Below are 24620 nucleotides of genomic sequence, written 5' to 3' on the forward strand. Positions count from 1 at the left end.
TTCTCAAGGCAATACGTGTCAAAAAGCTATTTAGAAGGATTCTTGGGTAAGCACAACAGGAAGTCTGTCATGAAAAAACAAATATAGAAGATAGTCAAAACAATTACAACAAAAACAGTTTTACAAGATCCAGGTGGTCCAGGTTCGGTTTGAACATGATCCGTGATCCAATCTGATCCACCTGCAAAACAAAAAGTGGGGTTGGGTTCATCCCATATGAACCCAAGACAACCCAAGAAGGATATCGAGGAATCCAAGGCAAATCCATCAATCCCCTGCAATTTATTAAAAAAAAATTGTTTTTTTTTAAAAAAATTTCTTGCTTTGCCTTTGACCTGGATGCCCCAAAATGGATTTCAAACCCTAAAAGTCACTTCCAAAACATTTCAAACACCAATACAAGTTCATTTTAGATCATTTCTATCACCAAAAACACAAATATCATTCCAAAAGGCTGAGCTTTCACTTTTGCTTGGTGAATCAACAAAACGAGTTAAAGATTGACCTCTGAACATTCTAAAATGGTTGCATTGCCTTTCCTATGTATTTGCAAGTGTCCATTAGCTGTCAAGAAAATCGTAGAAGAATATTTTTGCAAAGAGGTAAGTTTTTTCATTTTTTCCTCCATTTTTGTTTTACAGATACGAAACAAACTCTTTGCTTTGTTTTTCTTTCATTCTTCAATGTATGTATCGAAAGAGCTAGGTTTTATATATCTATTTTTTTGTTTATAAGATTTTAGTTCTTTTTAATGTGTTCTTATTAAATTTGGTGTCATTTGAATTACAATGGCATCTAGTTCTAGCTCTACAAGCTGACCTGAAGTCAAAACAGATCCAAGTTCTCCTCTATGGGAGTATGTTGATATGATACAAACAATTCCAAACTGTGGGGGGAATTCCAAACTGTGGGGGGTTATATTTGGATTTGCCAAAAGTGTGATGTTAGATAGTCAAGTTCATATAATCAGGTGAAAGCCCATTTGACTGGAATACCTAGACAAGACATCAAAACTTGCACTAAAAAGAATGGCGTAATTATACTATAGAAGCAAGTGATGGCATATCTTATGGTGCAAGAGCAAGTAGGTGAACTAGCAAGTCATATAGCGAAACATCCTTTGGCACAAATAAGATCATAGGGAACAAAGCTCCTCATACACCCATCTAATCCCAATGTCGTAGTAAAGAGAAAGTGAAGAACCCACTACAAACAAAAGACCTAACAGACCTTCAGAATCTACATTTCAAAATAGGATGTATTTATGTACATGGGTTGGCTTTCAATGTTGCTCACTCACCATATTGGCAAGAAATGGTGAGAAAAATTAATGAAGTTCAAAAAGGGTACAAAAGCCCAAGTTATGATAAGCTGTGTGGCACATGAATGGAAAAACAGGTCAAGCTCGTAGAAGATTCGTTGAAGCCCATAAGGGATTCATGGGTCGACACAGATGTGTCTATTGTTTTCAATGGGTGGAAAGATACTAATAATTGGCCATCAATCAACATCATAGCGGTGTCCCTTAAAGGGGGCAATGTATTTGAGAACCATATACTGTGAGAGCAAGAAAAAAATGGCCAATTTATTGCTAATATACCCATTGCAGCAATCGAAGAAGTGGGACCCAGTAACATTATTCAAGTCATAACAAACAACAAAGAGAATTGTAAATCTGTTGGGTTGTTAGTTTAAACTTTAGGATGCTATTCACACATTTGTTGGACACCTTGTGTGATCCACTTTCTCAATATTATGCTACAAAATTTGGGAATAAAATTGATTGGATCAAAGAGTTCTATGCAACGACTAAGAAGATCCAAATATTCATCACCAAACACCATGTGTTGCAAGGCATATTTAAATCATTTTCAAAATTGGAGCTAGTGAAAGTAAGTCATGTATTGTAAAATTTTATATTTTAGTTTCAATTTAATAACTTGAAAAAAAAATGCAAAATTAGTTATTTAAATCATAAAATGATTGTGTATTCTAATACTTCTTTACAATTTCTTTTTAGTTGTTTTATTTTTTATTTTTGAATAGGTTGTTGAGACCTATGATGGTTCAAACACAATCATCTTGAGACAACTTGCGGAATTTCAAGAAGCACTTTCTAACATGGCCATTAGCCAAACTTGGTCCATATGCTTCAAGCAAAGCAACATTGCCAAGACAACAAATATTAAGCAAATGATCCTTGATGACTCTCGATGGGATCTGCGAAGTATCTCCTTAGTTTCACTAAACCCATTTTGAGTATGATTCATTATACTACCATGGACGAGCCTTGCTTGGAAGAGATATCTAATGGCATCTACTCAATGATTGAGAATATGAAGATCATCATAAATGCAAAAGAGTAAGACCCTAAAAAGCTTTCTTCAAACAAGTCCACACAATTATTGAAGAAAGATGGAACACAATGACCAACCTGCTACATCTTGCCTTTTCATCAAGTGATACTATAATGCTGAGATTCTTTCTATGTCCATGAGGATTACCTCATATAGAGATTTTGAAGTCCCTGAAGAAAACAAGGCAAAGTTTCATAGACTCTTTCTTAATCTTGATTTGCAAGATGTAGTCACAAATGACTTCATTGATTTTGTACACTCAAATGCTCAAAGTGATGAGGCTCTTCGTGATAAGTCGAAGAAGGATACTCCACACCTACAACTCCCCTCAATCAAAGTTCTATGATAGATAAATTTGTATCTTTTATCTTTAAAGTTTCATTTATAGTTTTTTAATTTATTTTATTTTTATAATATATAACTCTATCTCTCTACTTTGTCTTCATGGGTTGCTAGGTCATTTGTATCTGAGAGGATTTAGAGCACATACACTTCCATCCACTTAGTACAGGCCAACAAATTGCAGTCAAAAAGAGCAAAGAACTTAGTGTATGTGCATTCCAACTTGCACAAGGAAGAGAAAACAAAGTTGTGGGCTATAGAGCCAAAGCATACTAACTTGGACACTTCCACTTTCCAACATATTGCACTTGAGGAATCTGAAAGTGAGGACACATTTAGTGCAAATGGTAGTGGCACCACTTGTTCTTCAAATGTTCTTACATCATCTAATGCCAATGGTGATGATAATATTGATGATTTAGAAAATCCATTTAACAACAAAAACTAAATGTTGAGCTTGATATTATAATTTTATCATTTAAAAAAAAATTTTAATTGTTTAAATGAAAAATCTCCCAGATCCACTAAACCAAACCAAGATCTTTACCAGGACTGCTAACCTTGGCAAAAATTTGAGCAGATTAAAATTCCCAAATTTTTAGATCCACTTTCTTAAATAGAATTTTGTGAATAGTAAAGTTGTTTTAAAATTAAAGCAGGTAGAATTTAATTCACTAACAAATGTGTCTGGCAGTTCATTGCTGCTACAAATTTTTGCACAACAAATGAGAACATGCTTTTTCTCCGAGTGGAAAATACAACAAATATGCAATTTTCAAAAATAACCTCCAAAAACTAGAAGAGACAAAGTGATAGGAAGGTAATCTACAACCGAGTTAGCATGTTGTTGGTTAAAATGCAAAGATTAAGCTTCGTACACAAACATGTTTCTATATAAACTTAAACAGCTATCCCACAATGACAAAAATAAAATATCGAGTTCTCAACAGATAGAAACTGTTTTATAAAATATCTAAGTTACCGGGTTCGCCCCTGGGACGCCCTGGTACGGGTCCGGGTTCGACCGGGTCCGTGGTACGGGTCCGGTTCGACCTGGGTTCGACCAGGGTTCGAAAAACCCAGGGTGGGTTCGACCCCAGTCAAACCCGGGCGGACCCAGGCGAACCCCGACGGCTGGGCGGCCCGTAAAGCTAAAAAACAAACCAAATTTTAATTTTTTTTCAGTTCCGCCTATTAAAAAGTGAAAATCATAACCTAAAAAACACTTCTAAAACACTTTATTGACACATTTCACCTCATTTGTGTTGCAAACAAATTTTTTATGAGAGCAGGTTGAAGAAAGTTTGAAGAAAATTTGGCTTCCAAGATCAAAGAGGAGGAGTTGAAGACTGATTTTAGAAGCTTCAACAAGTGTTGCAGCATCATTTCCATACATTTTCAAGCTTCCATCGGCTGCAAGAGGTAGGTTTTTAAACATTTTTTTCCAACTTTTTTTGTTTCACAAATTTTCAAACATGAAACTTGAATTTTTTTTCATTATTTAGTTTTTGTTTTTGAATATGTTTATTTTATTTCTTGCCATAGGAACTAGAATGGCATCTACATCTTCCTCCATTGGCAATGAACAAATAATTGCAAAACAAAGAAATGATCCAAATTCTCCCTTATGGAAATATGTGGACATTATAAAACAACTTCCGGGAGGTGGGGGATTCCGTTGGAAATGCCATGGATGTGATACTGAACGTAATAGTTCATATTATCGGGTGGTAGGCCATTTGTGTGGAATAAAAGGAAGAGGCATCAAAAAATGCCCTGGAAAAAATGGTAAACCTATACCAGATGAGATAGTGATGAAATATATTAGGGAGCATGAGGCGGCAGAAGAGAGGGAAGCCCGTAGATTGAACCAAACCGCATCAAAGAAAACAAGGGGAATGCAAGGCCCTTCTAATCCCAGTATTGTAGTAGCAGACCACCCCTTCTTTGCCACAAATGAACCTCAAAGTGAACCACCCTTGACACGTAAAAGAACAAAGGGGCCTTTAGAAACCGCATTCCAAAATGAGAGTAGAGACAATGCTGATCAAGATATAGTAAGGTGCATTTATGCAAATGGGTTGTCATTCAATGTTGTTCGCTCCCCATATTGGAAGCAAATGATAAAAAGTGTTAATGAGGCACCAAGAGGGTATAAGGGCCCCAGTTATGAGAAGGTACATGGAACATTATTGGAGAAAGAGGTGAAGAGGGTTGAAGATGCATTGAAACCCATAAGGGATTCATGGGTTGAGACAGGTGTAACAATTGTTTCAGATGGGTGGAAAGATGCTAAAAACCATCCCTTGATCAATGTCATAGCGGTGTCCCCTAAAGGGGCAATGTTTTTGAGAGCTGTGGATTGTGAGGGCCAAATAAAAGATGGCCAATTTATTGCAGAAATTCTCATCTCTGCCATTGAGTCTGTGGGACCTCGCAATGTTGTCCAAGTCATAACGGACAATGCAAAAAATTGTAGAGCTGCTGGTTTGTTGGTTGAGCAACGCTATGATCACATCTTTTGGACACCTTGTGCGGTACATTCACTCAATCTTATGCTACAAAGGATTGGGCAAAAAATAAAATGGATCAGAGATGTGTATGCAGAGGCTGAGGACATCCAGATGTTCATCACAAACCACCACATGTCTCTAAGGGATTTTTAGAACCTATTCAAATTTGGAGCTATTGAAGGTAAGTGAAATAGTAATTTAATTTTACATTTTTTTATTTTTTTGAATTTTCAATGTTAATAATATCATTGTGTAAGCTATATTGTGTATTCTTCTTTAAAGTTTGGCTTTATTTTTTAATCATTTGGCATTAATTTGTGTTATAGGTTGCTGAGACCCGTTTTGCATCAAACACAATCGTCTTAAGACGACTTGTGAAAGTTAGAGTGGCACTATGCAATATGGTGATCAGCACCAATTGGACTGTATGGAAACAAAGTAGCACTAAGAGGGCAGAAAAAATTAGGGATAGAATATTGAATGAGAAATGGTGGGATCTTGTTACATATCTCCTAAGTATCACTGAGCCCATCATGAGCATGATTCGCTATACAGACATGGATAGGCCTTGCATAGGTGAGATTTATGATGGCATTGATTCAATGCTTGAAAAAATAAAGGTCACTATAAATGAAAAAGAGAATGATCCTCAGGAGAAATTCTTCAAAGAACTGGAAGTAATTATTGTAGAGAGGTGGAATAAGATGACCACTCCTTTGCACCTTCTTGCCTATGCCTTGACACCTAAGTACTATAGCAATCAGTTTCTTGATAAACCAGGAAGGATTCCACCATGGAGAGATCTAGAAGTATCTGATGGGTATAAGGCAGCATTTCTTAGACTATATCCCGATGATGATTTGCGAAATGTTGTTACAAATGAGTTCATAGAATTCGCAAATGGGAATGGTCTAAGTGTTGATACACTTCGTCATAGATCCAAGAAAGATGCTCATAGCTGGTGGTACTTCCATGGCACATGCTTCCAACACCTACAACCCCTCGCTATAAAAGTTTTATCACAAGTAAGTTTAATTAATTAAAATTTTAAATTTACAAGTTTTAGTTTATTTATAGTTTACTTTGTCTTCATAGGTTGCTAGTAATTTTATTTTTATTAATGTATAACTTTAATTGTTTACTTTGTCTTCATAGGTTGCTAGTTCATCTGCTTCAGAAAGAAATTGGAGCACATACTCTTTCATCCACTCAGTAAAGCGCAATAGGCTGCTATCAAAAAGAGCGGAGAATTTAGTATATGTGCATTCCAACCTACGTCTTCTTTCACACAAACAACATGACTACACACAAGGGGAAACAAAGATGTGGGATATAGAGCCAGAGCATACTGATTTGGATGCTCCTGCTTCTCAGCTTCTTGCATTGACACTTGATGACTCGGAAATTGAGCCAACTTATAGTGCAAGTGCAAGTGGCATTGGCTCATGTAATGTCAATGTCAATGAGGAGGAGGAGGAGGAGGAGGAGGATGAAGAATTAGATGATCCATTTGATGATTAAACTTTAAGTTTATATTGCTGAAAGTTGAAACAATGATACTTGAATATTTTGTCATTTTGATATTAAACTTGATGTATATGATGCTATTATCAATTATGGTATGATCATGATGCTATGATTACAAGTTTATGTTTGTTTTGTTGTTCATATGATGCTATGTGACATGCATATTTTAATTCATGCTTATAGGCTTCACAAATATCAAAATATATATATATATAAAAAAAAATTACATGTTTTTGTACTAACGAACCCAAACGAACCCAAACCCCTTTTCAAAATTTTGCCGTACCGGCGTACCGGGTTCTTCGAACCCGAACCGGAACCCGAACCCGAACCGGCAACTTAGTAAAATATTGAGTTCTCAACAGATAGAAACTTTGAGGCTGAAGTTTCACACGTCAACTAGAATTGTTTCTTCATGTACATTTATTTCTTGTTAGTTTTTTTTGGTGCTGCTTGGCTGTTGTTCTCCTAAATCTGTGTGCAGAAAATCAGTCCTAATGTTAGTGTTGAATCTCCTGCTGGATGCAGAAGTCAAGACATATTTAAAATTGTTTTTGCTTTAACTAGTTTGTTTGTTTTTTTAAATTTTTTTACTTTTTGTTCTATGCTTCTTATTTGAGCTGGCACTGAAGCTTCCTATTTTTGTATATTTAGTGGGATTCCATATTTGTAATACAGAGAATAGTTTCCAGAAGTAAGCAGTTCCTTTATTCTGTTTATATTTTTTCTTTCTAGTTCAAGGCTCTACGTGATTGGAAGCTCGAACTTATGTATGCAAAAAAAATACAAAATCAAAAAAAAAAGTGATAAAAATAAGATCATGATTGCAGCTTAATATCGATAAAGAAAAAAAGGGTTTTAGTTGAAGAGCACACAATTATACTGAAAGAGGGGGGGGTGAATCAGTATAATAACAATTCTTTACTTTTCAAACTTAATACCATAAGCATATCAATTGCACAATATCAACAACATAAGATGCAACAATTACACAACACAAATAGAACACATGATTTGTGTGGAAACCCTTATAGGAGATAACCATGGCACAATATTGCGTATATATAAAATCTTACAATTTTGTAGAAACCAACCCACAAGAGACACCAATCCCCTCAATTCACATGCACCAACCTACAAGAGGCACCAACTCCCACAGCTAAGCACCAACTTAGTGAGAGACACCAATCCCTCCTTTAGGAAGGAACAGCTTCCGAATTCTTCAATGGATAATACTATCTTCACAAAGATCTAATTATTTATGCACTTTCTTTCACACCTTTGCTTGTGGATGGTTTAACGGTAATCTCACAATTGCTCTCCTTCATGACTTGGTTTTTAGATGATGTAATTACTTTCTTCTACAAGTCATTTTGATAAAGATACAACAACTTTCCTTCACAACCTTTCTCTCAAATGATGCAATATTTCCCTTTATAATTCTGCCCTAAGATCTACTCTATTTTCACTTACAAGTCTGTTTATAACATATTACTTTTCTTTCACAAATCTGACCATAGATCTCCTTTAAAATCTGTACATAGACCTCTATAATGGTACATTCAATGCACTTGATCTGCCATAAACCATCTAATGCACTCATAAATCTGCATATTTTTCTTCACAAACTTCATCTATATTATCTTCATAAATCTTCTCTAAATTTCTTCAATATAAATCTGAAACTCTTCATGTTTTCTGCTCTAACTCTGCTTTTACTTCTGCTCTAAATCAAAATAATATTCAATGAATTGCTTACTTTTGAATTCTCAAATGACTTCTGCTTATACCCTTCAAAGTGCACCTCTTCACCAAAAGAGGTGACCCTTCATAAATCTGCAATTTTCTTCATATTTATCCTGCTCTGCGATAATAAATCAAAATAATTTTTCGTTTTTTTTTGCTTACCTTATTTGCCTTTACTCAACTACAATTTATATACCTATGACACCTCTTATAAAGAGAGGTGTCTCTATTGTCAGCATAAATTGCCTATTGTTATGTTTGATAATATTTGTTATCTGACAAGGTATTAATTAATTGTATTGAGTGGGTTGTCAGTCTTGGGTAGTTGTGTGTCGGTTGGTTGACGGTTGTGTACCTCTCGGCAACTGTCGGGTCCTTTAAATATGTCGTGTACTGTCAAGGAAGGGGGAGGGTATTGTCGGATCTATTGTAATCCTTGGCCGACCATCTTTTGTCTCTTCTCTATAATAATTGAATGTGCGAATAAAGATATATTTTACTACCGTGTCTGTTATGCATTGGCATGTACATTATTATTTCCTGTATTTAATTTACCAGTTGTAGCAGTAAACATTTTGGCATCGTTGCCTTAAAAGAAATCGGATCAGCCTTGAGTGATTCATGTCCGTAGATCCCATCAAAGCTGAGAAGAGGCCGCAAGGTGGTCAAGACCAAGCGATTAGGTGATCTGTCAACCCTCGGCCGGAGGGAGCACAGAGACGAATCGAAGCCTGGAAGTACTCGGAGTGTTGGGACGCTGGAGGTGAACGTGTAGAGGACGCGCGCATGTTTGAGAGTGCAAGGAAAGCACCGGAACGTAGCGGTCGGAACAGGTCTTGTCAGAGGGAAAGTGGCAAGGAAGGAAAAGAGCTATGGTGCACCGACTGCAAGACAGAAGGACACACTAAGGGGAGTTGTCCAGGCAAAGCCTTCTGTGACATCTGCCAAGCAATGGGACATTCCATTAAGGAATGCCTGTACAACTTGAAAGCACGGAGCACACAAGTGCTCTACGCCCAACCCGACCAAGTCACACCGCCAGCGACACCTCCGAAGCCGGCAACAAACCCTGACGCCTCTCCTAGAGGGTACAGAAACAATTGGCAGGGTAACAACAGGTCCAACAATAACATGCCAAGGAGTAGAATCCAATACTACGCGAAGGAACGACCCATGATTCAATGCAGAAAGTGAAACGTATGGGGTCACTTTGCGTGGGAATGTCAAAATGGGGGTGACGCAGGAAGTTTGTTGTGCAAATGGTGCGGTCCAGGAAATCATGAGGACATAGATTGTCCAAAGCAAAAAGGGGTGAATATGTTGGAGGTAGAAGGGTCGGGGGAAGGCGTATTGGCAATCACAAGATTGCAAAACAAGAAAGCCATGTATCCTGACCCTCGCACGGAGAAGGAAAGACTCCAAGAAGCCAAGGCGGGTATCGAGCGGGCAATGGCAAAAGAACGGAAAGCCTCACAGCCGACTGCCAGTACACCACTCCGATCAGGACCGGAGAAAACTATCATTAAGCAAATGTTACAGACCACAATACCCATACGGGTATCCAACCTTCTACAGACCATGCCACGGTTGAGGATGTCCCTAACAAATGCAGCCAGTGACACTACTGTCGGCCAGCAACACCGGACAATGACAGAACCACATAGTACAGCTCCGGTGAAGGAACCTGGTACGGACGCCATAGACCCTATGCTACTCACGGTAAGCATTGGACGAAAACCTGCCGTGGTGGAGATGGACATAATGGGACAAAAGCTCACAAACACCATTGTGGATGGCGGGTCCGAAGTCAACATACTACCGGAGGAAACGTGGAGAAGTCTTGGCAAGCCTACTCTCTGGCCACCAACATTCCATCTCGTCGGTGCAAACCAACACAATATCAAACCTCTCGATACTCTCATGGCACAAAAGGTAGCGATCAGGACACAACAATTCCTTTTGGACTTTGTAGTCATCCCACTAGAAAGAAAAGCGTACGACGCTCTCCTGGGAAGGGACGGCTAATCATGGCTAGAGCCAATCATAGCTGGAAGAAGAATACACTCTCAATCGAGAGTGACGGTCATAAGTATGTAATCGACCTAAGGAATCAGCCCGTCAGTGAAGAGCTCACGTCATCTGACTCTGAATCGGAGGATTCAAATAGATGGGAGTGGGGTTCCGAAGGAGACAGAGGAGGGAAGGAACCCAACGACGAAGGAGTGTTGGAACTGGTTGGATGATCTGAAGATGGAGCTAGTTCGCTGGCCGGACTCTTCCATTGGCAAATGGAGGACTACAAGGTCTTCCACTCGGAGTGCCACATGCTGCAAGGGGAAACAAGTGGCGGTATGGAAGAACAGTCATTTCCCCCGGAGTACGGTAGGTACCAAGAGGGAATGGCACGGATGAACGACACGCCAGCCCACCAGTTTGAACGAGATAAACCGATCAAGTACGAGGAAAGAGATGTGAAGAAAGTTAATCTGGGTGATGACAAGGACCTGCAGGTGATACTCGTAGGGGATGACTGGAACCCCGTACTGAAGGCAGTGACTTTCAAGATATTTCTAGAATATAAGGACATCTTTGCCTAGACCTAAAAGGACTTGAAGAGGGTACCGTCGGAATTGTGCGTACATCGCATAACCCTCGTACCAGGAGCCCAACCCGTACGGAGGAGGCCGTACAGGATGATCAAGAACTATGCAACCAAAGTAAACAAGGAAATCAACAAAATGTTGGAAGCAGGGATCATATTCAAAGTGGAAACTAGTGACTGGGTTTCCCCAATAGTCATCTCTCTTAAGAAGGAAGCTAATCAGATAAGGATATGCGTGGACTTCAGGTACCTAAATGCAATAACCATCAAAGATCCATTCCCGATTCCATTCACTGACAGCATCTTGGAGGAAGTAGCTAGGCATGAGATATACACATTCCTAGATGGGTTCTCGGGATACAACCAGATAAGTATTGCAGAAGAAGACAAGCTGAAGACCACATTCGTAGTGGAGGAAGGGGTGTACGCGTATAATCGCATGCCCTTCGGGCTATGTAATCGACCTGCAACTTTCCACAGAATAATTCTACAAATCTTTGACAAAATGTCCGTAGGAAACTTCAGGGCATTCTTGGATGACTGGCCGATTTTCAACGACCAGGACACCCATTTGAAGGCTCTCGGAGAATGTATGGAGAGGTGTCGAAAAGCTAGGCCGGCTCTGAACCCAAGGAAATGCAAGTTTATGGTACCGCAAGGGAAGCTTCTTGGCCACATTGTTTGTAAGGAAGGTCTGAAGACAGACCTGGATAAGATAGGAGTGATTGTCAACATGGAGAGCCCAACAAATGTGACAAGGGTGAAATCATTCCTGGGCCACGTCGGCTACCACCAGAGATTTATCAAAGGCTTTGCACAAGTCTCTTGGGCCACGTCGGCTACTACCGGAGATTTATCAAAGGCTTTGCACAAGTCTCCTGGGCCACGTCGGCTACTACCAGAGATTTATCAAAGGCTTTGCACAAGTCTCCTGGCCCCTAGATAAGGTGACAAGGAAGGGAGAGTCGTTTGTATGGGGTACGGAGCAGGAAGAAGCCCTCAAAGAATTGAAAGATCGGCTGGTGAGTGCACCAATACTGGTATACCCGGATTGGAATAAGGAGTTTCATGTACATGTCGATGCCTCCAACTTCGCAGTTGGTGCTACCCTCACGCAAGTAGGGACACAAGGACTGGATCATTTTGTTTTCTTTGCCAGCCGACTCCTGTCAAGGGCTAAACAGAACTACAGCACAACGGAGCGAGAGGCATTGGGGATGGTGTACACCGTACAAAAGTTCCGGCACTACCTGTTGGCTACGTCGTTCACATTTTATGTGGACCATCAGGCACTAATGCATTTGGTAAATAAACCAATTATCCAGGGTAGGGTAAGTAGATGGCTACTACTCCTGCAAGAATTTACCTTCACCATTATTCTACGACTAGGAAAGTCCCATGTAATAGCCGACCACCTATCAAGGATCAGATCAGGGGAACCAGCCGAAGGGGTGAACGAGGACTTTACAGATGCACACTTGTTCCAGATTGCAATACTACCATCCTGGTACGAAAAGATCGGCCGGTACCTCTCTACCTCCACATTTCCAAGGGAGATGCCTCCAGGGGAACGGAGGAAGCTAGCACTGAAGAGTAAGACCTTCCAACTAATCAATGGGCTGCTATATAAAATGGGTCCCGACCAAATCTTGAGGAGATGTGTTATGGAGGAGGAAATCCCTGGTGTGTTGAAGGAAGCACACGACAGGTTAGCAGGCAGACATATGGGACCAGATGCAACTGCCAAGAAAGTGCTTTTGGCTGGCCTATGGTGGCCAACTCTACACACCGACACTCGAGAGTGGGTGATCGGGTGTGACACTTATCAAAGTGCGGGAAAACCACTCAAGAGGGACTTCATGCCCCTCTTTCCTTCGCAGTCGCAGGAGTGATTGAAATGATGGGGTCTGGACTTTGTGGGACCTTTGAAACCGAGTAGCATGCACAAGTACAAATATATTGTAGTAGCTACGGAATACCTCACCAAGTGGGCAAAAGCGAGGGCCTTGCCGAATAACACGGCTCTGCGTACGGCACGGTTCTTGTATGAACAGATCATCACGAGGTACGAGATACCCCTTCAAATCACGAGTGACAAGGGAGTGCACTTTGCCAACCAAGTAATTCGTACCATGACCGTACAGTTCAAAATTTTTCTCAATCTCTCTAGTCCGTACTACCCCCGAGCTAATGGGCAGGCAGAAGCAACCAACAAGGTGTTGGTGTTAATAATTTACAAATCATGTGGGGTGGAGCAAGACGGAGGGAGGAAAGGCATGAAACCCAACGATGAAGCGGTGCTCGAACTAGAAGACTGCTTTGAGGATGAGACGAGTTCTCTTAATGGATTATTTCACTGGCAGATGGAGGATTATGAAGTCTTCCACCCCGACTGTAACATGCTACAAACTGGCCAAATTGAGGAAGTACAAAGTTCGTCGTACGATATTCATCTGTGCACATCCAGCGTTGGTATGTTTGGGTTGTACGAACAATTGCCAAGTGAGCCTGTATCGTACGAACAGAGGCCGCCGAGTGGGAATGGGGAAGTATCTAAGGTGTACAAAGAAGATTCACAGTTGAGGATCTGAAATTGGATGCTGTAGAGCCTGGTGGAGATGTCCCAAAGAAGTTAATACTATACGCTAAACGGTTCACATCAGCCGAAAGTAATTCAGCTGTATGGTTCAAATCAGCCGAGAGCAAGTTGACCATACAACCCATAAGAGCCGAGAGTACATGAAGCGTATGGTCCACAGGAACCAAGAGTGAAGTTGTCGAAGGATTGTCACTGTACACCAAGAGTAAAATTTTTGAAGAATTGTCATCGTACGCAGAGAATAAAGTTGCCGAACGATTGACTAAGTCCATATCGTACGTCGTATGGTTCAGAGCAAACAAGAGCAAGTTGGCTCCTAAGAGTCCAAGTTGCGTCAACGTGATGAGGTTACCACACGAAGCTAAGAGCCCCAGCTACAACTAGAGAAGCCGAGTGCTGGAGATCCGTACGGTCAAGGGAGAGTCGAGGAAGCAGACTTGACAGCATGACAAAATCGAGAGAGGGAAAGAACATTCCCATCCAGCCATAGAAGAAGTTGAATCCGTACAGTGCAGGTGAAGAAGCAAAAATACCATACAGTGTACGGTCAACACGTACGGTCAGCGCACAGGCACAGAGCAAGGCGAGGAGTGTGTACGATGTACGACAGAGGACAATTCTGTACGGCATAGCTCACCCATATGGCATACCTTGTTCAATCAACCTGTACGGCGTAGCTCATCCACCCATTCAGTACAGCGTAGTCCATTCATTCAATCCGTACGACATACTACATAAACTGCATATCGAACATGGTACTGTGTACAGTGAAACCGTACGACAGATATCACACAGGAGGTATCGTACGACATACATGGAAGTCGTACGGATATATCGCACAGGAGGTATCGTACGACATACATGGAAGTCGTACAGACATCGTACAGGAGGCATCGCACGACATATATGGAAGTCGTACGGACATCGTACAAGAGGCGTCGTACGGTACACAAGGAAGCAATCAGGGAGAGGTCGTTCGACCACACTACAGGTACGGCAACCAAAGGCGGAGGCCGTACGGCAACCAAGAGAAATCCATACGGATCACAGGAGGAATACTGTACGGTCAAGGAAGCAGTATATAAAAAACTCAAAGGCATCAACTTTGAGTTGGATGAAGGGAGTCTCAAGCCACACACCTATGCATCATACAACCAAGAGAGAAGCACAAGCCTGTACAAAAGAACAAGTCTATACGCAAGGAGGATAAGCCCATATGGAAGGAGAACAAGTCAGAAAACACAATACCTGTACGGGAGAATGCACCCTGATCAAAATTTTGACTTCATTGGCCTCGTTCCTAACGTCTTAAAAAAACAGAAAATTGATGCACGCCATGGAGTTCCATGTGGGTTTGAAGGTTTTAATTTGGTGTTGAGCGCCCCAGGACCCTGCGAGGGGCACTGCCCCACGACCTCGCAAGGGGACCCTGCTAGGAGCGCTGCCCCTTGACCCCGTTGGGGGCGTTGCCCCAAACCCCCATTTGATTTGGCAGGTACACTACAAGTTGGGGTTGTCCAGTCGAAGTCGTTGTTTGTCGTTAGTCTTCCCAAATATTACTTGATGCTTGCTTGTCGTCTGGAAGACGACTTTTTCTTTTGGGGGGGATGATGTTGTTGGCATAAATTGCCTATTGCTATGTTTGATAATATTTGTTATCTGACAAGGTATTAATTAATTGTATTGAGTGGGTTGTCAGTCTCGGGTAGTTATGTGTCGGTTGGTTGACGGTTGTGTACCTCTCGGCAACCGTCGGGTCCTTTAAATATGTTGTGTACTGTCAAGGAAGGGGGAGGGTATTGTCGGATCTATTGTAATCCTTGGCCAACCATCTTTGGTCTCTTCTCTATAATAATTGAATGTGTGAATAAAGATATATTTTACTATCGTGTCTGGTATGCATTGGCATGTACATTATTATTTCTTGTATTTAATTTATCAGTTGTAGCGGTAAACAGTCTCTTTGAAAAGAGATAACCCTTTGAAAAGTCATCACAATTGTTAACAAATCCTTTGTAATTTTATTTATTTTCAAATGCTATCTTTAACTTTTATTTATTTTCAACTTCTTACATCTGAAACACCACCTTTCTTGCTGCATTGTAAAGAATTGATGCCGTCATTTAATTGCTGCTGCTATTTATTAATCACTGCTGTTTTCTTTTCAATTTCCACTGCTATCTTTTTTCTTAATAATAATTGCTGTCATATATATTCACTGTTCATGATAATTGCTTCTCAAAATTCATATAGTCACTGTCCTTTAGGAAGAAGTCGCTGTTGTCTTTTCAATTTCCAGTGCTGTCATTTTTCTTAATAATAATTGCTGTCATATATATTCACTGTTCGTGATGATTGCTTCTCAAAATTCATATAGTCACTGCCCTTTATGAAGAAGTCAGCCAGCATAAGCTTAATTTATTTATGCCAACAATAGGTCGGCCTAAAGGAGTAATATTTAATTTAAATTCATCATCTCTATAACTACATTTTATCTAGTCTTGAATCTGCATGTGTTTCATTTTCTAATTCTGCTCAAGTCTGCAATTAATTGTACTCCAAAATGATGCAATTTCTACCTTAATTTTTGCTCCATATCTACTATAAATCTGCAATAATGACTACTCCAAGATTGCCTTATATCTCTGCTCAAGCTGATATAAATTGCCTCAATACACTGAAATGTATTGCCTTTATTATTTTATATGCTGGTATGATTCACATCTATAACTTCTCTAAGTCTGCTATAAAGTTTCCACAAAGATTCTGCTATAAATCTTTCTAAATCTGCTCACAAACTTCCTATCTGTTGTGACATTTTCACACATCGCCCCATTGCAAATGGGGACCCCTACTTTTTAAGGTCCTTTTGGTCTTTTGGCTTTGGTTTGCCGGGTCTTTTTGCAGCAGTCTCGTCAGTCTCCTCATTTTGCAGGTGTTTGGGGCTCAATTTGATCTAGTTTGCAACTTGTTTGAGTAAATTTTGACAAGTTTGGAGCCTGTTTTGTCCATTTTAGGGTTTTGCCTTCATACCTAGATTTGAGGCCTTTCCTTCAAGGTTTTTGAAAAACTAAATTTTGCATTGGAATTAGGACCCTTCAAGGAACCTACACATGAAATTTGAGCAAATTCTGAGCAAATTTATATTTTTAGAAAGTTCCTATTTTTAGCAGTTCCCATTTTTAGTAAGTTTTTATTTTTAGTAAGCGTCTCTACATCCTGTTTTGCCCTAATCCTAACATTTTAAAGCACTTTCTCTTTTGGGAAAGTCTAATTTGGCAGGCTCTTCACAGGCAGGAACTGAAGGTTGAGCATTCCTAAACATTTCTAAATTCGGAAAGTTCGAAAAGAAAGCTAAGTGATCAAAAAGTGGCTAAAGTATAGACGCCCATTCCAAAAGTGGAAAGCATTGAAAATCTTCAAAGTCTGGCCCAAAGCACTTCAATTCCAAATGTGGCACCTTGAAAACGGTCGAAGAATGGCTAAGTCTAGATGAAACACCAAGTAAAAATCCATCACCAGAGCATTGCATCCAAATCAAAGAAACTAGAATCGCCCGGACTCGGCGAGTCCGAGTCTGAGTCATGCTCGGCGAGTCCCAGGGGCACGGACTCGGACTCGTCCGAGTCTGGCGATTACTCGCCGAGTTTGCGAGTTTGGCCCAAACTCGCCAAACTCGGCGAGTCCCGAGCCTCAGACTCGGCCGGCGTAAGGCAAACAAAAAACACAAAAAAAATTAATATGCAAAGTTTTTTGAAGTCCCTTTTTTTATGTTAATTGTCTTCTAGCCCTAAAAGTGACTTTCATTTCATTCACTTGGAAAAAAAAGGAAGAGTAAAGTGAGTTGGGAAGAAAAACAAGGGTGCATAGAAGAAAAACCAGCAAGGAGGAAGCTCAAGTTTTCTTCAATTTGTCACATTGGAGCTGCATTGTGTTTCGATTTGGTGCATCAAGAGTTGGATAGGAAGACTTTGCAGCTCGTTTCAAGCTTGTTGTAAGAGGTACGGTTGTTTTTTTGAAGATTAGTTTGTTTCTTGTATGCAAAAATTCAATTTTGTATCCATTTATTTTGAAAGTTTTACATCTTCTTTCAAAATCTTTTGTATGTGTATGTAGCATGTAGTATGTAGTTGTAGTGTTGTACTATGTAGGGTTTGTAAATTTCTTTTTTTTTAAAGTAGGGTTTGACAAACCCTACTTTATATTTTTTGAATGTATGTAATATGTATTAATTTTATTTTGTATTTGTAATGTTTTATTGCAGCAAACTTCACTTTATTATTTCAATTTGCCTCAACTTCAAGTTTCACAAAACTATCCTAAAATGTCTACTTCAGCTTCTAGACCCCCCATTAGAAAGGACCCTGCTTGGAAATATCATGAGGATTTTCCAAGGCAAGGGAAGGGGCAAACAAAATGTATGGTTTGCAAAACAATATTCCATGGAGGTATATATAGGCTGAAATACCATATTGCTGGTGTGCGTGGACATGATGCCGAACCATGCCTAAAAGCAGTCCCTGAGGCCGTACGTGATTGTTATGTAATGGTTGAGGAGATTGAAAGAAAAAATAAACAAAAGGAGGATCGAGCGGCCATTGGGAGAGAGACAGTTTTAGGAAGAGGGACACAGTTAAGTTGTGTTGGAGGCCCTTCTTCCTTACCTCCATATCGTCCCACTCAGTTTGCTATTGTTGATGCTTCCGTTTCTGCTTCTGCTTCTGCTTCTATAAGTGGCAGTGCCACCGCCACTTTTCATGCTCCTACCACTAGTAGTTGTAGTGGGAATGTTACCATTGGACCTAGGATTCCTAAATCTAGGTTGGATTTCTTCTTTGTGCCTCGCACTACTCCTGGGTCCCAACCGTCGCTTGAGGGCATGGGTTGGAACAAGGAGGTCCATGATGCTGCTAAAATGGCAGTTGGCAGGTTTTGGAGCTACAACTGTATTCCATTCTTTGTAGCCAGGTGAATGTTTTACTAACTTTTATGTTTGATAACTTTGATTGTTTTAATTTTTATACTTAACTTATCTCATTGAATTTTTATACTTAACTTATCTCATTGAGTTTCTTTGCGACAGGTCTCCTTATTGGCAACAAATGGTTGATGCCATTACCATATGCCCATTGGATGATGTGAAAAAGGATTTAGATGAACAACGCCACATATGGAGCACTAAAGGTTGCACCATCATGACTGATGGTTGGACGGATAGGAGAAATAGAACTCTCCTTAATTTTCTTGTTTCTTCTGCAGGTGATTGATTAATTTTAGTTTCATATAGTCTTTAATTTTTTATTTTTTATCTAATGGTTTATTGAATGATCATTGACCTAGCTTAATTTTTTTATTTCAGGGGGCACCGTTTTCATCAAGTCCATTGATGCCTCCGCCCATTGCAAGAATGCCACCTACCTATGTGAGCAGATAGAGGAGGTGATTGAAGATGTGGGTGAGGAGAACGTGGTACAGGTGGTGACCGACAATGCAGCAAATTATGTTGCTGCGGGTAAACTTTTGATTACAAACTAATTTTGTTTGCAAATTAATTACTATCTTGTAGTTTGTACCTCCATTAATTACAATTTACAATGCAACAAATTATGTTGCTGCAGGTAGACTATTGATGGAGAGGCACCCATCTATAGTTTGGACTCCATGTGCTGCTCATTGCATTGACCTCATGTTGGAGGATATTGGAAAAATCTCATGGGTCAAGAGATGTGTAGAAAGGGCAAGAAATGTCTACAAATTTGTATATAATCATTCATGGGTGTTGGCTCTTATGAGACAATACACAGAGCAGGAGGAGTTAGCTCGTCCAGGAATCACAAGATTTGCCACAAACTTCCTCACATTGCAGTCCATGCTTAGGTCTAAGTCTGCCTTGAGACGTATGATTGTTGGTGAGGAGTGGTCTTCCTCATCCTATGCTACCACCCCTGCAGGGATACAGATGGCAGACTGCATGTTTGATGAGCAAGGCTTTTGGGTCCCTTGTGATGAGATAGTGAAGGTAATTTTTTTATAAATTCTACAATTTAACTTCATGTTTTATAACTTATTATATGTATTCTCTTATTTGCTCATTTTTCTAAATTACACAATATTTTCAATTTTGCAGTTTGTTAAGCCCTTGGTGGTTTTGTTGCGAGTTGCGGATGGAGATAAGCCCGCAATGGGCTATATATATGAGGGCATGGATAGGGCGAAGGAGGCCATCAGATTCATCTATGGAGCACATGAGAGCAAGTATGGTCCCATTTGGGAGATCATTGATAGGAGACGGCATCATCAACTTCATAGGCCCATCCATGCGGCAGCCTATTATCTAAATCCAGCATTCCGTTTTATCCCTTCTTTCAAGGCTGATGTGGAGGTCCTTAATGGGCTATATGCAATCATGGAGAAGATAGGACCTGCTGGTACTTCTCAGATAGACCTTTTTCGAGAGCTACAGATGTTCTCAGATGCACAAGGGGAGACCTTCTCTCGTCCTGTCGCCAAAGATGGTAGGACAACTATGATGCTAGGTAAAAATAAATTGTTCGGCTTAATTTTAGTTTTATTCAATACTATATTGTAACTTGTTAAATGAGTTCATGAGTGAGACTGATTTTATTTATTTTTCTCATTTCAAACTCAGATCATTGGTGGAACTTTTTTGGCCCAGAGACACCAAATTCTCAAAAGTTGGCCATTCGCATCTTGAGCCAACCATGCAGCGCATCAGGTTGTGAGCGCAATTGGAGTATGTTTGAGCACATACACTCCAAGAGGCGCAATAGATTATCTGTGGAGAAGATGAATGATCTCGTCTTTGTTCACTACAACCTCCGCCTGAGAATGAGAAAGAATGCAATAGTTGACATGTCTCCTATCATTCTAGATGAGGTTGATCTTGAAGCAGAATGGGCCAATGAGAATCAGACAGCTCCTGGGACTCCTACAGCTATATTTAGTGATGATGACATTGATTGGATTGACCAAGTAGATATAGAGGCTGAGGCTGTAGCCATGGCAGAGGAGGAGCAAAGAGCACGAGTAGAGACAGGAAATACTTAGACTCAGAGTGACACACTTGTTCCTGATGTTGGCGAGCATGACACAGTTGTTCCTGATGTTGGTGAGCATGGCATGGTGTAACTATGGCTGCTGAATCATCCAGGACCTACTTTAAACGCCTTCGCAGGGGGCCAGGGCGAGAGGGTGCAGTTGCACAGCCCTCTAAGCCATAGGCTTGTACACTTGTAGTTGTATTTAGCATTTACTATTTACCTTTGGTATTTGTATGAAACATTTGATGATGATCATATGATGACATGGATTTTTTATTCCATGAGTTTTGTAATATTGTATACATTTGACAATATTTATATAACTATGCTTGTTATTTTCTTCAGCTACAATTTGCGTTTATGCTTATGTGATTGATGTATACTTGTGTATGTAATCAAATGAGCCGAGTTTGATGATGTTTTTGTGTCTTTAAGGTGTATTCAATAAAGAGTGTCTGAAACAAGTTTTAAAACTTTTAAAAATCTCTAAATTTCTTGAGTTTTTCACTTTCCCGAGTCCAGCCGAGTCTGACGCCGAGTCGCGAGTCCGAGTCCGGGTCGGCCTTGCCGAGTCCGAGTCGAGTCCGAATCCCGTTTCTTTGCTCAAAAGTCTCTTTTGGGAGAGGCATCTTAAAAATGTCTACAATCTGTTCTTTTGTAGCAAGATACTCCAACTTTACTTGTTGATCAAGTTCTTGTTCTCTCAAAAAGTGATATTTAATCAGAATATGCTCCATCCTAGAGTACATAACTAGGTTCTTTGATAGCACTCGTATTGTCACAGAATATGGAGATAGGATACTCATACTCAACCTTTATCGTTCAAATTATGTTTCATCCCTAGAACCTATGTGCAACAAGCCACTACTACAATATATTCCAGATTGTTGTAGATAAAGAAACTAGAGCTTGTAGCCAACTCAACCAAGATACAAGATTGTTGCCAAGGAAAAATGCTCCTCCACATGTGATTTTTCTATAATCAACAATGCGTACCCAATATGCATGCATATATGTTGTAAGGGTGAAATCTTCACCTCTTGGATACGATAATCCATGGTCCCCTTCAAATATTTCAATATCCTTTTGACATCAATGACAATTAATCTAACAAACTTTCCCTTTGCCATTGATAGCAACCCTGTAAAAAAATTCTTTTGAAAACAATCAGATAATACAACTCCCCCTAATTGAAATGCTCCACCCTACTTTACTTCTCCTCCTTTGACATCAATGGCAAAGGGTATCCAAGGTTAACTAGGTAAGACGAATAGCTCCCCCTAAACACATGTCCCTCTTGAAAAAAAAAAATTAGTAAATGGATGAGCATGACATCGCTCCCAATTTTTCCCTCGGGTACTCAAAAGCCTCTTGTGGAAGAGGCTTCGTGAAAATGTCAACGATCTATTCTCTTGTAGCAATAAAATCCAACTTTACTTGTTGATCAAGTACTTGTTCTCACAAAAACTGTTTCTTACTCAACTAGGATACAAGATTGTCGCAAAGGAAAAAATGCTCCTCCATTTGTGCTTTTTATATCATCAACAATGCCTACCCAATCCGCATCTGTATATGTTGGAAGGGTGAATTCTTCACCTCTTGGATATCATAATCCAAAATCCATAGTCCCCTTCAAGTATTTCAATATCCTTTTGACTACATGTACATGGGTTGTTTCCTTTGAAGATGCTTGAAGTTGTGCCACCAAATCAACAACTTGCATGAGATCGGGCCTTGCTGCTGTTAGATATAGCACACTTTCAATCATAGATTTATACATAGTTTGATTTCTTGCAGGAGATTCATCATCTTTGCTTAATTTACAACCAATAACCATATGAGTGCTTACTAGATTATACTCTTCCATCCTCAACTTCTTTAACATCTCCTTAACATATTTGGTTTGCAAAATAAAGATTCCCTTATCAAAATGGAAAATATGCAAACTAAGGAAAAAAGATAACCAAGCATTGACATTTCAAACTCATTTTGCATGTTCAATGTGAACTCTTGACACATCTTATCACTGCTACCCCCAAAAATGACATCATCAACATAGACCACAATAATCAACAAGTCACCTCCTTCATTCTTGATATACAGATTGCTATCTACAATTCCTCTTTTGAAACCTTACTCTTGAAGATACCTATCTAGCATCGAGTACAAAGCCCTCGAGGCTTGCTTTAGTCCATTGAGTACTTTCTTTAGTCTACAAACATAATCCTCATTCTCTAATAGAAGGAATCCTTCACCTTGTTCAATGTACACTTCTTCCAAATTTCCATTTAGGGAGGATTTATTTTACATCCATCTGATAGACTTTGAAATTCTTAAAACTAGTAAGGCCTAAGAACAACCTCATGGTTTCCATGCAAGTAACAGGAGCAAATGTTTCTTCGAAATCAACTCCTTCAACTTCAGTGTATCATTTGCCATCCTCATTTAGCTTGTTTATGAGAACCACTTAGTGCCAATCACATTTTTATCCTTAGCTCTTGCAACAAGTTCCCAACTTTCAATTTTCTTGATTTGATACAATTCTTCTTCCATAGCCTTTATCCAATGCTTGTCTTCACTTGCTTCTAAAAAGTTCTTTGGTTCAACTTTGGAAAGCAAACACGGGTTTATATATTATGATGTACTAGCAAGACTTCTTGTCTTAATTTTGTGCCTTTGTCTCCAGTAATCAAATTTTCAAGATGGTTCTTTTAAAAATATCTAGATGGTGTCTTGCGCAGTGCATTGGATGGAGTTTCAAATTTCTTTGCTCAACTTCTTCGACTTCAATTTCTTCCTCCATTCCATTCTTTTAGAAACTTTCTTCCTTTTCATAATCAATTTCTCGTACTCTCTCCTTTTGATCGCTTTCTTCGTTGACTCTCACATTGGCACTTTCAACAATTTTGTACAATCTTTGGTTATAGCTTGTAAGCCTTACTCCTTGTGGAATATTCAAGGAAGACACCTTCAACGCTTCTAGAATCAAATTCTCCCAAATCTTCCTCATCTCTTCTTATATGCATTTGCTTGATTTGAAATGTAGACAGCTGTATGAACCACTTCTTACCAAAACATATCAAATATCTTGGATTCATTTAGCACAACTCTTGCCATTCCTTGAAATGTTCTATTCTTCCTCTCAACTACTACATTTTGTTGTGGAGTTCTTTTGGCTGAATATTGTCTATTTATCCTATGCTATTCACTGAATTCTTCAAATTCATTTGAGGTGAATTGTCCTCCTTTATTAGGACTAAGGCAATTGATCTTTGACCCTTTCTCATTCTCTACTAAGGCTTTGAATGACTTAAACTTCTCAAAGGCTTCAGATTTTTCTTTAAGAAAAGCTACCCAAGTCATCCTAGAATAATCATCAATCAACAGCATAAAATAACTCTCACCTTGCAAGTTTTTTGTTCTTGCTGGCCCACACAAATTGATGTGAACAAATTTCAAAGGCTTTGACATAGAATACTCATTAGATTTAAAGCTTGTCCTTGTTTGTTTACCATATTGACACTATTTGCAAATAATATTAAGGGTCTTGCTATCTTTAGCATGTCCCTTATGACTTGCTTTTTGCTGATATTCACAATGTTATCAAAGTTCAGGTGTCCCTCTTGTGCTACAGCCAACTCGCATCTTCTTTCCCCATATAGCATTTTTCACTTTTGACTTCACTAAGGATGTAGAGATTGCCAACTTTTCTATAAGCATCAGCTATCAATCTTTCATTTTTCTTGATTTTATATCCTCTAGAATAAAACGTGAAGGTGTGCCCTTGGTCACACATTTGACTCACGCTTAGGAGATTATGCTTCAACCCCTCAACATATAGGACATGTCATAGCATTGTCCCCAAATTTCAAC

The 24620-nt window shown here is 39.6% G+C and overlaps 1 protein-coding gene across 3 annotated transcripts in view; it reads right to left on the reverse strand.

Annotated features, from left to right (window-relative positions):
* LOC131070717 (uncharacterized) overlaps positions 1-24620 on the reverse strand; it is a 99889-nt gene that overhangs the window by 58890 nt on the left and 16379 nt on the right. The gene's annotated exons all lie outside the window — the stretch shown is intronic.

Source organism: Cryptomeria japonica, chromosome 6 (assembly GCF_030272615.1).
Source record: "Cryptomeria japonica chromosome 6, Sugi_1.0, whole genome shotgun sequence".
NCBI lineage: Eukaryota > Viridiplantae > Streptophyta > Pinopsida > Cupressales > Cupressaceae > Cryptomeria > Cryptomeria japonica.